General features: G+C 37.2%; 1 long non-coding RNA gene across 2 annotated transcripts in view; it reads left to right on the top strand.

The window, feature by feature from the left end:
- The window catches only part of LOC134531484 (uncharacterized), a 101,091-nt gene that overhangs the window by 58,898 nt on the left and 28,823 nt on the right, over positions 1-13,370 (top strand). The window contains exon 3 of one of the 2 annotated variants that reach the window (XR_010075005.1): positions 4,434-5,218. The exons of the other annotated variant lie outside the window; for it this stretch is intronic. This is a non-coding gene — a long non-coding RNA (uncharacterized LOC134531484). Of the gene's footprint in view, positions 1-4,433; positions 5,219-13,370 lie in introns of those variants that run through there. 2 annotated transcript variants of the gene reach the window in all.

The following is a 13,370-nucleotide window of genomic DNA, read 5'->3' on the forward strand; positions in this document are numbered from 1 at the left end:
AAAAATAGATATTACATAAACATTAAGAGCCCGACCTTAAAAACGCTTAAATAAACCTTGTAGAATATTCCTTAAGTTTTCAAATGGTGTATTTGTTGATAGCCTGGTACAATCGACCTGACATCTGAAGTGTTCCGAGCTGCGTAGTGTGTTACGTAGGGCGGCGGTGTTGAAGTCACTCGGGCCGGGACGAATTCCGGTCCTAGTAAACCAAGGTTTTTAATGTGTTGAAAAATTTGCCAAAACTGAATTTTAGTACTATGTTAGAATAAACTTTTCCTAGTTACGTATCAACAGTTTATTGCCACTAATCTAGAAGTATATGATTGCAAGATGGCAGCATAACGAAAAGTGCAATTTTAATCTCTAAACTATCAATAAACTAAAATCACAAATAACATACTTATCACGTGGCGTCAACTGATGTTGAAAAGCGGAACTACTTGCAACAAGTACCTATGCATGAGATAAATTAACTCTCACCACTGAATAGTGCTATTGTAGTCAGTTAGAGACATGGAGTTTCGTATCCACGCGCCCAATTAGCCATGCAGTCTCGTAACCATGCGATCTGGAAGCTTCGTAGTCCTAAGCCTCGCGATCACGTAACCTTGAAGACTTGCAATCGCATAGTCTCGTAACCTCATGGCTCGTAGTCTTGTAGTCATGATGCATTGGAGCCTCGTAGACTTGAAGCTACGTAAGCAAGTAGCCTTTTAATCTTATAACATAATGCTGCTGGTGCAGTTGAAGCACAAGAGAAAATTCCGACGAAGACAGATGTGGCAATTGGAGCCTTGTAGGCGAGTAGCTTCGTAGTCAAGTACTCATGCAGACTTGTAGTCCTGTATCCTCGCAGTCACGTATACTCGTTTTCTAGAGGCTTCGTAGCTCTGTAGCTTCTCAGTCTCGAAAACTTGAAGATTCGTAGTCACGTAGTCCACTGAATGGCGCTATTGTAGTCAGATAGAGACATGAAGTTTCGTATCCACGCGCCCAATTAGTCATGCAGCAAAGAAATAAATATTATTTACCTGCAGCAACACGTGGCGACATCTGATGATGAAAATCGGAACTACTTGCAACAAGTACCTCTGCATGAGATAAATTAACTCTCAGCACTGAATGTTGCTATTGTAGTCAGTTAGAGTCATGAGTTTTCGTAGCCACGCGGCCAATTAGCCATGCAGTCTCGTAACCATGCGTTCTGGAAGCTACGTAGTCCTATTGCCTCGCCATCACGTAACCTTTAAGACTCGCAATCGCATTGTCTCGTAACCTCATGGCTCGTAGTCACGTAGTCATTATGCATTGGAGCATCGTAGACTTGAAGCTACGTAAGCAAGTAGCCATGTAATCTTATAACATAATGCTGGTGGTGCAGTTGGAGCAAAAGAGAAAATTCCAAAGAAGACAGATGCGGCAATTGGAGACTTGTAGACGAGTAGCTTCGTAGTCAAGTACTCATGCATACTTGTAGTCCTCTATCCTCGCAGTCACGTAAACTCGTGTTCTAGAAGCTTCGTAGCTCTGTAGCCTCGCAGTCTCGTAAACTTGAAGATTCGTAGTCACGTAGTCTCGTAACCTCATGGCTCGTAGACTTGTAGCTACGTAAACAAGTAGTCATGTAATCTAATAACATAATGCTGGAGTAGTTGGAGCCGAGTAGACTTGTATTCTTGTAGCTTCAAAGACATGTAGTTTCGTAGCCACGCGGTCTTTTAGCCTTGCTGTCTCGTAGCCATGTATAACTCGTAACTAGCTAGATCATTTTAGACTCGTAGCCTTGTGGCCTCATAGTCTCTTAGACTCGTAGAATTCTAGCGAAATATATTTGGAGCTGATGAGACAAAAGACTGTTGGAGCCAATGACTGTAGGAGCCAATGACTGACGGAGTTACTAGACTGATGGAAACAATAGACTGATGGAGCCAATGAATATTGGAGCCAATGAATATTGTAGCCAATGAATATTGTAGCCAATTACTATTGGAGCCAATGACTATTGGAGCCAAAAGACTGTTGGAGCTAAAAGACTGATTGAGCCTTTTGGAGCCTGTTGACACATTTGGAGCAATTGGAGCCAATGAATATTAGCGCCAATGAATATTGGAGCCAATGAATATTGTAGCCAATGAATATTGGAGCCAATGAATATTGGAGCCAATGACAAATGTGCTGCCTTTTCGTTGAGCATTTTACGAATAACCTTAACTACGTATATGTACTGAAACATTAAACTCGATAGGATACAATAGTCAATTTACGGTTGGCTACAATGCCTCCAACTGTCTTTGGATCCAACTTTCTTTGGCCTAACTGGATACAAGCCTACGAGACTGCATTGGTACTAGACTACATGGCTAAGCGGCTACATGACTACGAGACTACGAGGCTACAAGACTACGAGGCTATAAGGTAACATGATTATGAGGCTATGAGACTATGAGGCTATGAGACTACGAGGCTACAAGGCTAAGAGGCTGCAAGGCTACATGACTATGAGACTACAAGGCTTCGAGATTACGAGGCTACAGGACTACACAGTTACAATGCTATGAGACTGTGAGGCTACAGGACTATGAAGCTACAAGACTACATGTCTACAAAGCTACAAGGATATATGGTTCCAACTTGCTACAATAAGTGCAAAGAGAAGCAAAAAGATAAATTAGCCAAACTGACGAGTCAGGTGAATACAATAACACATCCCACAACACAGAAAATTAACACTGTCGTTAATTCATCTTCAAGAAAGCTGTCCAATAGCGAGGAAAATGTTCTACAAAAAGGCCTCAATTTCAGCATTGCTTCACGACACATTCCTGCACTTGACATAGTTTCATCAGTTGAGAGCGCAATATACAAACTTCCTGCCGCCAAACAAGATGAATTTCGTTCGAATGTGCGTACAGCAATCACCTCAGATGGTCCGCCTAAACCAAGTCTGCAGCCTGATGAACTCAAGGCCATCAAAACTCTTAAATCTGACCATAACATTGTAATCCTCCCAGCTGATAAGGGTCGTGCTACAGTCATACTTGACAAACCAGACTATGACCAAAAAATTACTGATTTTATCACCATTGATCAATATACAAAACTGGTAAAAGATCCCACAGCCATCATTGAAAGAAAAGTGTACAAAACTCTACACCAGAATCACATCCCAGCAAAAACTACAGTAGATCAGAACTGACGCCTCACAGCAGTAAAGCACCCCACATTTACGGTCTTCCAAAAATTCATGAACACGACATGCCTACTCTGCGCCCGATCATCAGTTGTTGTAATTCCCCATGCCAGAAACTATCAAAATATCTCCTGAAATTTGTTGTAGAGATGGTCACTATTTTGTTTGGGATGCAGGATGCTCTCTCACGATAGCAAGATAATGAGAGCTTCTCTTTAAGCTCAAGGGGAAAGGAAATCCTTTTGCTTGAATGTGTTTCTGAGTAGTTTTAAGACAAAATCGTGGTCTGAGTAATAAAAGTTTTTTGTCTAAATTCTACCTGATAAAAATATTGCATGTGATTATTTGGAAACAGAAATTTACTAACTAAACAAAATTCTGAATAAAGTTGCTTGTCTTATTACAAAAATATACATGCGGGGATTGTTTTCTCAGGAATGACCAGAGGCTCTTGAATAAAACCAAAAAAATAATGACAGGAATAATTAGTAACTCACCATAAAGTTCGAATACTGACTGTACTAATCAGGAGCACACTGAGAAAACTAATGCACATTTTTCTAAATCAAGATCAGAGAATTACAAAAATTATCTTAAATAAAAATTACAAACAACTTCTGTCAGCTCGTAAAATTGTCCTTTGTTCAGCAAGGATATAGCTCTAGCACAAGTCAGAACTTTTTTGCAATTTTTATTGGGGAAACTATAGAGATAAAATTTTGACAAGCGAGGATGGCTTTACCCATGTATAAGGGGTCGTTGAAAATAATGCAATGTTTTTTTCAACTCAATGAGGACAAGATATGTATTGATTACACTGGTCTACAATCAAAATCTATCCAAGTTAAAAAGAGTTCATGCCTGTTCATTTCGATGTGATATAAACGAATATGATGTTTAAAATGTTTACTTAACTCTCATATCCTTGATAAACAGAAATTAATTTTATGATAGAGGGAAATTTTGCAATTGTGGTAATTTATTTTGTTTTCAAATAAAGGTTGTCAACACTGAGGATGCCATATTTTGTTTCTAGACAAGCCATTTTGTTTACATAAATGTCCATTGTTGTGCTTATAGAACTTATGTGCCCTATATTCTCAGTAATTTTCTGTGTTTGAAGTTAAATGTTCACAGGTAAATAAGAAATCAAGTGCACACCATTGTTTTTCTTCTTGGGTGAAAAATACATATTCATGATCTAAATTTTCTTAACCAATTTTTTTGGTTTGTATTCCAGATTAATTCTACTTCAAGATGCTACGGAAATGTGATAACAGTGTGAATAACTTTTGCTATGTTTGCCATGAAGTGACTTTTGATTCTCAGAAATGTGAATTGACTTCATTAATAAAGACAGCATATTACCATTGCTTTGACTGTAAAATAGATAAGGGTAAACATTGGGCACCAAATATTTGCTGTAATTCATGTGCAGTAATCCTCCGTTGTTGGTTAAAGGAAACAGTGAAGTCAATGCCATTCGCAGTTCCCATGACATGGCGAGAACCTACAAATCATGTCACTGATTGTTATTTATGTATTGTGACTCCTCTTAAACATGGCATGTTAAGAAAGAAGAAAAAAACGAACCATCACTTATCCAACTTCAACATCGGCAACACGACCTGTACCACATGGAGAAAGTCTGCCTGTTCCTATCCCTCCGAAACATCATGTCCTAGAATCTGATGAAGACATGGAAGGAGAATACAACCAACAGCCAGAGGATTTACAGGAAGATCCAAACTATACACCAGAACCGATCTCGCCCAGTAGGTCACATAAAATTACTCACGAAGAACTTAATGATTTGATTCGTGATCTGTAGTTACCAAAAAGCAAGGCCGAACTTCTTGCCTCCAGGCTTCAGCAGTGGAATCTCCTGGCGAATAGTGTGAAAGTGTGTGCATATAGACATCAAGAAAGAGACTTGATACCATTCTTTCAAATGGAAAACAACCTTGTTGCCTGCAATGACGTAAATGGTCTGATGACATATATGAGAATGGAGCATATTCCGAACACTGGAGACTTTTCATTAACTCCTCTAAGTTAAACTTGAAAGCTGTTTTGTTACACAATGGAAACACAATGGAATGTTCCTATAGGCCACAATGTACAAATGAAAGAGAGTACTATGTAATAGTATGTCCGGCGCCAGGGTTCAGGGTTGTGGAGCTGGAGCCGGGTCAATGACCGATTACTCTGACATCACGGCAGCCATCTAGGACTCAAAAATCCTCAAAAATGACTCAAAGTTACTCAAAAATTCCCGTTTTTAGGAAAAATTTCTCGTATTCGAGGGAAAAATTTCCGTTTCGAAAGAACATTTCCAATTTTAGTCGTTAAAAATACCAGCAGATAGAAATGTCCATAATAAGGCTTAAGCATCCATTTATACAGTCACCGATAAGCCTCTGACGTCATCATGGATTATGACGTCACCATTGCAATTTCCGTTACGGCCGCCATCTTGAAAATCTTTATTAAAAAACCAATTTTAAAGAAAAAAATTTAAATTTATAAAAAAATGCAATTAATAAAATTTCAATAAAAAAATTTAAAAAACATAGGTACTTTTATGACATGGAGTTCGAAGTCACGCTTCGAACCCGGTGAGAACAAAAAAAAATTAAAATAGTGACCGAACCTTCCTCCAAGGAAGCTGCTGGTAGACTGACTCCCCCCACCACTTATGTCAAAGTATATATATCGTCACCTAGTATGACGTCATGTCCGCCATCTTGAAAATCCGTAATTTTAATGCTAGAAAATATATAAAAAATATAAAAAATTATTAAAAAAATTAATCAATCGAATTGAATAATTTAAATTTAATAACATATTACATAAAAACACAGTTGCACTTATCATTCTGGTCGCCCTCTCGGAATGTATAAATATTGCATGTTTTGTTACTCCCGCCATCTTGGTTGAGTACGATGTAATCGTTACACTTTACGTTACGACCACCATATTGAATCCTATTAATGTTGCATGTTTCGTTACGGCCGCCATCTTGAAATTCCGTAATTTAATGCTAGTACTTCCGAAAAAATTCCAAAAAAATATTTTGAAAATTGCATACTACAAATGTTTAGTTACTTAATTGTTTTCGGTCCTCGGTTCGATTCCCGGCGAGAGTAAACCAGTAATTTATTAAAATATTTTAAAAAATCTAAATAAAAAGTAATAAAAATGTTATACACCATACGCGACATACTGAATTATGTCACCACTTGTATCAATTATCGTGAAAGGCACCATATTGAAAATCTTTATTTATTATCCGATTTTAATGAAAAAAAGGGAAACATTCACCAAAAAATTAACAAATTAGAATACTGATTATTAGATCGATTCCCATCCTTGGTTCGAAACAGGTAAGAGCAAAAAATAAAAAAACCACAGATCCTTCCACCACAGAAGCCACCTATAGACAGACCTACCACCACCAATACCAAGGTATATATATATCTACAGCTGGTATGACGTCATGTCCGACACCTTGTTTTCGTTTGCTAGAGTGTGCTGACGAAATGTTAGTATATGTTTCTGTTCACCATACCTTTGACCTCGACTGTTGACATTGAACTTTGAACTTGACCTTGATTTTGACATTGACCTTGAACTTTGAACTTGACCTTGACCTTTGACATTGACCTTGAACTTTATTCTTGACCTTGACATATAACCTTGACCTTTGTACTTTGACCTTGACCTTGAAATTTGACTGTAACCTTGAAATATGATTTCGACCTTGACGACCATTATGGATCCGACATTTTATATTCAGTACATGCTAACAGGAGCTACCACCTGCTAAAGGACATTGCCACCATCTTGTTTTCGCCTGCTGGAGGACACCATCTTGTGTGTGTACTCGTCTTATAGAGTACATTACAATCATGCTAGTTTTATTCTAACCCGCTAGAGTGCAGTTATCATTTATTATTACTGAAGTACCCGCCATCTTGAAATTTGGGTGCCATCTTGGAATCGTGTAATTATTTAGCTAGTAATACGGGAAAAATTTCAAAAGTCACCGAGAAAAATCACTTATTAATTTACATATTGAATCGATGGATTCCTGTCCTCTGTTAGATTCCTGACCAGTGACAGGTGTAACTAAATATTAAATATATTTAATATTTTGTTTTCCATTACCTTTTGGGAAATTTATTAATCATTTACTCTACGAAAAACAACTCATGTCAATATACCTGACCAACTAAATAAATAAAGTGCCGCTATGCCTTACATGAAAGTCTAGTTTTTGATACTTAAAATAACCTTTAAAATGTTCAGGTACAAAACCATCCATACATTTACACCAAGCATCTTCGGACCGCAAGACCGGGTCATGAACAATGTCAGGCATATAGACCATGAACACAGTACACACAGGAAAACGGAATGTACACACAGGAAAACGAAATGTACACACAGTACACACAGGAAACGGAACGAACACACAGGAAACGGAATGAACACACACACAGTAGCGGAAACACAGGCTTAGTTGGAAATCAGAATACAATAAATAAAACATTAAATTTTTATAATTTAAATTATTAATTTTAAATCTCAACATTATACAAATGCAGGTAAAATTAGTCATTATTGTATGTAGCTAGCCTCCTTCAGTTCTTTGAGTATCAAGGATATTTCTTTGATGCTCGAATAGTTTCATGCACAAAGCGAACCATGTAGAAGGTTTAGCCGGTCAACCAATATGTTTGGATCTTTCCATGATGTGTAATCAATCTCTTCTGCCAACATCTTCCTTGCATCACAATCACCGTAGAAGGCATCGTCTTTACCCAGATTACCGTAACAATTCGATATCGTTGATGTCGAAGTGTCTTCATCGTATTCATGCTTCTTTTTTAGGAGTCCATCATTTTTACAAAGTATGGAGGATCTACTGAATATAGGCTTGAATGTATTCTCACTTTTCACGGTGTTGATACTACCATTATTTTCAGTCTTCCCGAAGCCATCAGCATCTTTCAATTTATGTTCTTCATCACGATCGGGTGAGCTAATACCATCACGCTCAGGACAAGGAAAATTATTTACATCAACCAGCACGCTCTTCCTTTGTGTAGTGTCTTTATCGATGTCCTCCATACCGTAAGTGGGCTTGGCGTTACGTGTCCACCATGTCTTATTAAGCTGTCAATTCGTGTTAACAACCTGCTACACCGATTACAGCTTAATATTTTGCTTAGTTGGTTTTTAACACAATCATTGTTCTCATGACGTCTACCATTCCTTCTCATGACAAAATTCTTGCTACAGTATCTACAGCAACTTCCTTCCGATTCAGCTGCAGATAACAAACCATGATCCATTGTGTCTTCTGTGACTAATGTTAGATGCAAACTGACACTTTTACAATTAGAACCATTACTTAAATAGAATTTTTTAAATATTTCATAGGCGAGAGTTAAGTTATCTTATGCAAAGCAAATTGTTGTAAGTAGTTCTGCTTGTCAACAACAGACGACGCCAAATTTTTCTTGCAGGTAAATATTATTTATTTTATGTGGGATGCGGGATGCTCACTAACGATCGCAAAAGAAGGAAGGTTTCGCTAGACACCAAGGAGAAGGAAGTTCGTCTTGTATGTTAGTGCTTCACAGATGTCTCATGGTATATTATTTGACTGAGTAATGGTTGTTTATTTTTTGAAATCCACCTGGTAAAAAAAAATTGTATGTGCTGATTTAGTAGCAGAAATTCTCGAATTAAATGTAACTCCAAATAAAATGACATTACTCATTAGGTAAAAAATCCTTCATGCAGAGAGCGGTTTCTCAGAACAGACAGAAGCACCTAAAACAACCACTGGAATAATCAGGAGCATACGGAGAAAACCATCATCATATTGACAAGAATAATCAGGAGCAACCGTATTCACAAGAATAATCAGGAGCACACGGATAAAACCATCTCACTTTTCTTTGATATTATAAAATAACAGAAAAAATATTTAATAAAAAAAAATGAAAAAAAAAAATACATAAACAGATTCAACTAGCTTGTGAACTTCTCATTGTTGAGCCAAGATAGAGTTCTAGTACAATCCAAAATTGGAATCGGAAGGAAGCCGCAGTAGATACTGTAGCAAGGATTTTGTCATGAGAAGGAATGGTAGACGTCATGAGAACAATGATTGTGTTAAAAACCAACTAATCAAAATATTAAGCTTTAATCGGTGTAGCAGGTTGTTAACACGAATTGACAGCTTAATAAGACATGGTGGACACGTAACGCCAAGCCCACTTACGGTATAGAGGACATCGATAAAGACACTACACAAAGGAAGAACGTGCTGGTTGATGTAAATAATTTTCCTTGTCCTGAGCATGATGGTATTAGCTCACCCGATCGTGAAGAAGAACATAAATTGAAAGATGCTGATGGCTTCGGGAAGACTGAAAATAATGGTAGTATCAACACCGTGAAAAGTGAGAATACATTCAAGCCTATATTCAGTAGATCCTCCATACTTTGTAAAAATGATGGACTCCTAAAAAAGAAGCATGAATACGATGAAGACACTTCGACATCAACGATATCGAATTGTTACGGTAATCTGGGTAAAGACGATGCCTTCTACGGTGATTGTTACAGTGACTCTGAAGCTGGCGACGTGATCGAAGACTGTGCTGAAGCACCTAAAGCAGGCAAGATCGAAGACTGTGATGGTGTCCTGAGATCAAAACGATGGAAACGTCGTGTTATATTAAATAAATCTGATCAAGCTTGTGATGATCACTGGCTCGATGATGAAAGTGACCTTGTGGTTGGGGTTAAAACGGAAGACACCAGAGATCATAATATTTATTATAAACGTGCAAGGAAGATGGTGGCAGAAGAGATTGATTACACATCATGGAAAGATCCAAACATATTGGTTGACCGGCTAAACCTTCTACATGGTTCGCTTTGTGCAAGAAACTATTCGAGCATCAAAGAAATATCCTTGATACTCAAAGAAGTGAAGGAGGCTGGCTACATACAATAATGACTAATTTTACCTGCATTTTTATAATGTTGAGATTTAAAATAAATAATTTAAATTATAAAAATTTAATGTTTTATTTATTATATTCTGATTTCCAACTAAGCCTGTGTTTCCGCTACTGTGTGTGTGTTCATTCCGTTTCCTGTGTGTTCGTTCCGTTTCCTGTGTGTACTGTGTGTACATTTCGTTTTCCTGTGTGTACATTCCGTTTTCCTGTGTGTACTGTGTTCATGGTCTATATGCCTGACATTGTTCATGACCCGGTCTCGCGGTCCGAAGATGCTTGGTGTAAATGTATGGATGGTTTTGTACCTGAACATTTTAAAGGTTATTTTAAGTATCAAAAACTAGACTTTCATGTAAGGGATAGCGGCACTTTATTTATTTAGTTGGTCAGGTATATTGACTTGAGTTGTTTTTCGTAGAATAATTGATTAATAAATTCCACAAAAGGTAATGGAAAACAAAATATTAAATATATTTAATATTTAGTTACACCTGTCACTGGTCAGGAATCTAACAGAGGACAGGAATCCATCGATTTAATATGTAAATTAATAAGTGATTTTTCTCGGTGACTTTTGGAATTTTTCCCGCATTACTAGCTAAATAATTACACGATTCCAAGATGGCGCCCAAATTTCAAGATGGCGGGTACTTCAGTAATAATAAATGATAACTGCACTCTAGCGGGTTAGAATAAAACTAGCATGATGGTAATGTACTCTATAAGACGAGTACACACACAAGATGGTGTCCTCCAGCAGGCGAAAACAAGATGGTGGCAATGTCCTATAGCAGGTGGTAGCTCCTGTTAGCATGTACTGAACATAAAATGTCGGATCCATAAAGGTCGTCAAGGTCAAACTCAAATTTCAAGGTTACAGTCAAATATCAAGGTCAAGGTTAAAGTACAAAGGTCAAGGTCATATGTTTAGGTCAAGAACAAAGTTCAAGATCAATGTCAAAGGTAAAGGACAATTTAAAGTTCAAGGTCAATGTCAAAATCAAGGTCAAGTTCAAAGTTCAATGTCAACAGTCGAGGTCAAAGGTATGGTGAACAGAAACATATACTAACATGTCGTCAGCACACTCTAGCAGATGAAGACAAGGTGTCGGACATGACGTCATACCAGCTGTAGATATATATATATATACCTTGGTATTGGTGGTGGTAGGTCTGTCTATAGGTGGCTTCTGTGGTGGAAGGATCTGTGGTTTTTTTATTTTTTGCTCTTACCTGTTTCGAACGAAGGACGGGAATCGATCTAATAATCAGTATTCTAATTTGTTAATTTTTTGGTGAATGTTTCCCTTTTTTTCATTAAAATCGGATAATAAATAAAGATATTCAATATGGCGCCTTTCACGATAATTGATACAAGTAGTGACATAATTCAGAATGTCACATGTGGTGTATAACATTTTTATTACTTTTTATTTATAATTTTTTAAATATTTTAATAAATTACTGGTTTACTCTCGCCGGGAATCGAACCGAGGACCGAAAACAATTAAGTAACTAATTTGTAGTATGCAATTTTCAAAATATTTTTTTGGAATTTTTTCGGAAGTACTAGCATTAAATTAAGGAATTTCAAGATGGCGGCCGTAACGAAACATGCAACATTAATAGGATTCAATATGGTGGTCGTAACGTAAAGTGTAACGATGACATCGTGTTCAACCAAGATGGCGGGAGTAACGAAACATGCAATATTTATACATTCCGAGAGGGCGACCAGAATGATAAGTGCAACTGTGTTTTTATGTAATATGTTATTAAATTTAAATTATTCAATTCGATTATTTAATTTTTTTAATAATTTTTTTATTTTTTATCGATTTTCTAGCATTAAAATTACGGATTTTCAAGATGGCGGACATGACGTCATACTAGGTGACGATATATATACTTTGACATAAGTGGTGGGGGGAGTCAGTCTACCAGCAGCTTCCTTGGAGGAAGGTTCGGTCACCATTTTAATTTTTTTTTGTTCTCACTGGGTTCGAAGCGTGACTCCGAGCTCCATGTCATAAAAGTACCTATGTTTTTAAAATATTTTTCATTGAAATTTTATTAATTGCTTTTTTTTTTATAAATTTAAAAGTTTTTCTTTAAAATTGTATATTAAATAAAGATTTTCAAGACGGCGGCGGTAACGGAAATTGCAATGGTGACGTCATAATCCATGATGATGTCAGAGGGTTTTCGGATGCTGTATAAATGGATGCTTAAGCTTCAATATGGACATTTATAGCCGCTGGTATTTTTAAGGACTGAAATGGGAAATTTTCCCTCGAAACGGGAATTTTTCCCTCGAAAACCAGAAATTTTTCTTTAAAACAAGATCTTTTGAGGAACTTTGAGTCATTTTTGAGGAATTTTTGAAGAATTTTTGAGTCCTAGATGGCTGCCGTGATGTCAGAGTAATCGGTAGGGATAGGAAAAATTCGCGGGTTCAATGACCTGCAGGATGAACTCCATAGTTCTACGTACACTCGGTCAAATGCCACCCACCCATTGGCTGCCGTCTTGTGAGACGTCCCAACGTAGCAGCCTGTGATTCGATAAAGCTTTGTTCGGGCGTTTCTAATTGGCCCAGAGTCATCCAGGTGAGTTGTGAGCCAATAGCAGAGGCAGCACTGAGGTGTAACTATTTGTATTTTAGCCTGTCGCGAAATGAACCCGCGAATTTTTCCTATCCCTAGTAATCGGTCATTGACCCGGCTCCAGCTCCACAACCCTGAACCCTGGCGCCGGATTACATACTACTAAAGCAGTGGTTCCCAACCTTTTTTGATCAGGGACCACTTTAATTTCATTATTATTAGCAGGGACCACAATTTTAAAAAATAATCTGTATCAATCTAAAAATAAACTTTAAGCCTAATCGTTCAATGATAATCGAAACGTTTAACATAAGCAATCTAAAAAAAAATAATTAACAGTGTTATGATTGGAAACATATATTTTTAGTACACAATTTAGTTTGCATCAATGAGATTTTTGAGCTTGCATCTTCTATACAACATCTTGAATTCTTGGGGTAATATTTTTGCTCAAAGCTACACGCATATAATCACTTACTTTCAGTCGATTCCTGGATTTGTTTTTAATGATCAGTAATGCAGAAA

The sequence above is a fragment of the Bacillus rossius genome, chromosome 3, assembly GCF_032445375.1.
Source record: "Bacillus rossius redtenbacheri isolate Brsri chromosome 3, Brsri_v3, whole genome shotgun sequence".
NCBI lineage: Eukaryota > Metazoa > Arthropoda > Insecta > Phasmatodea > Bacillidae > Bacillus > Bacillus rossius.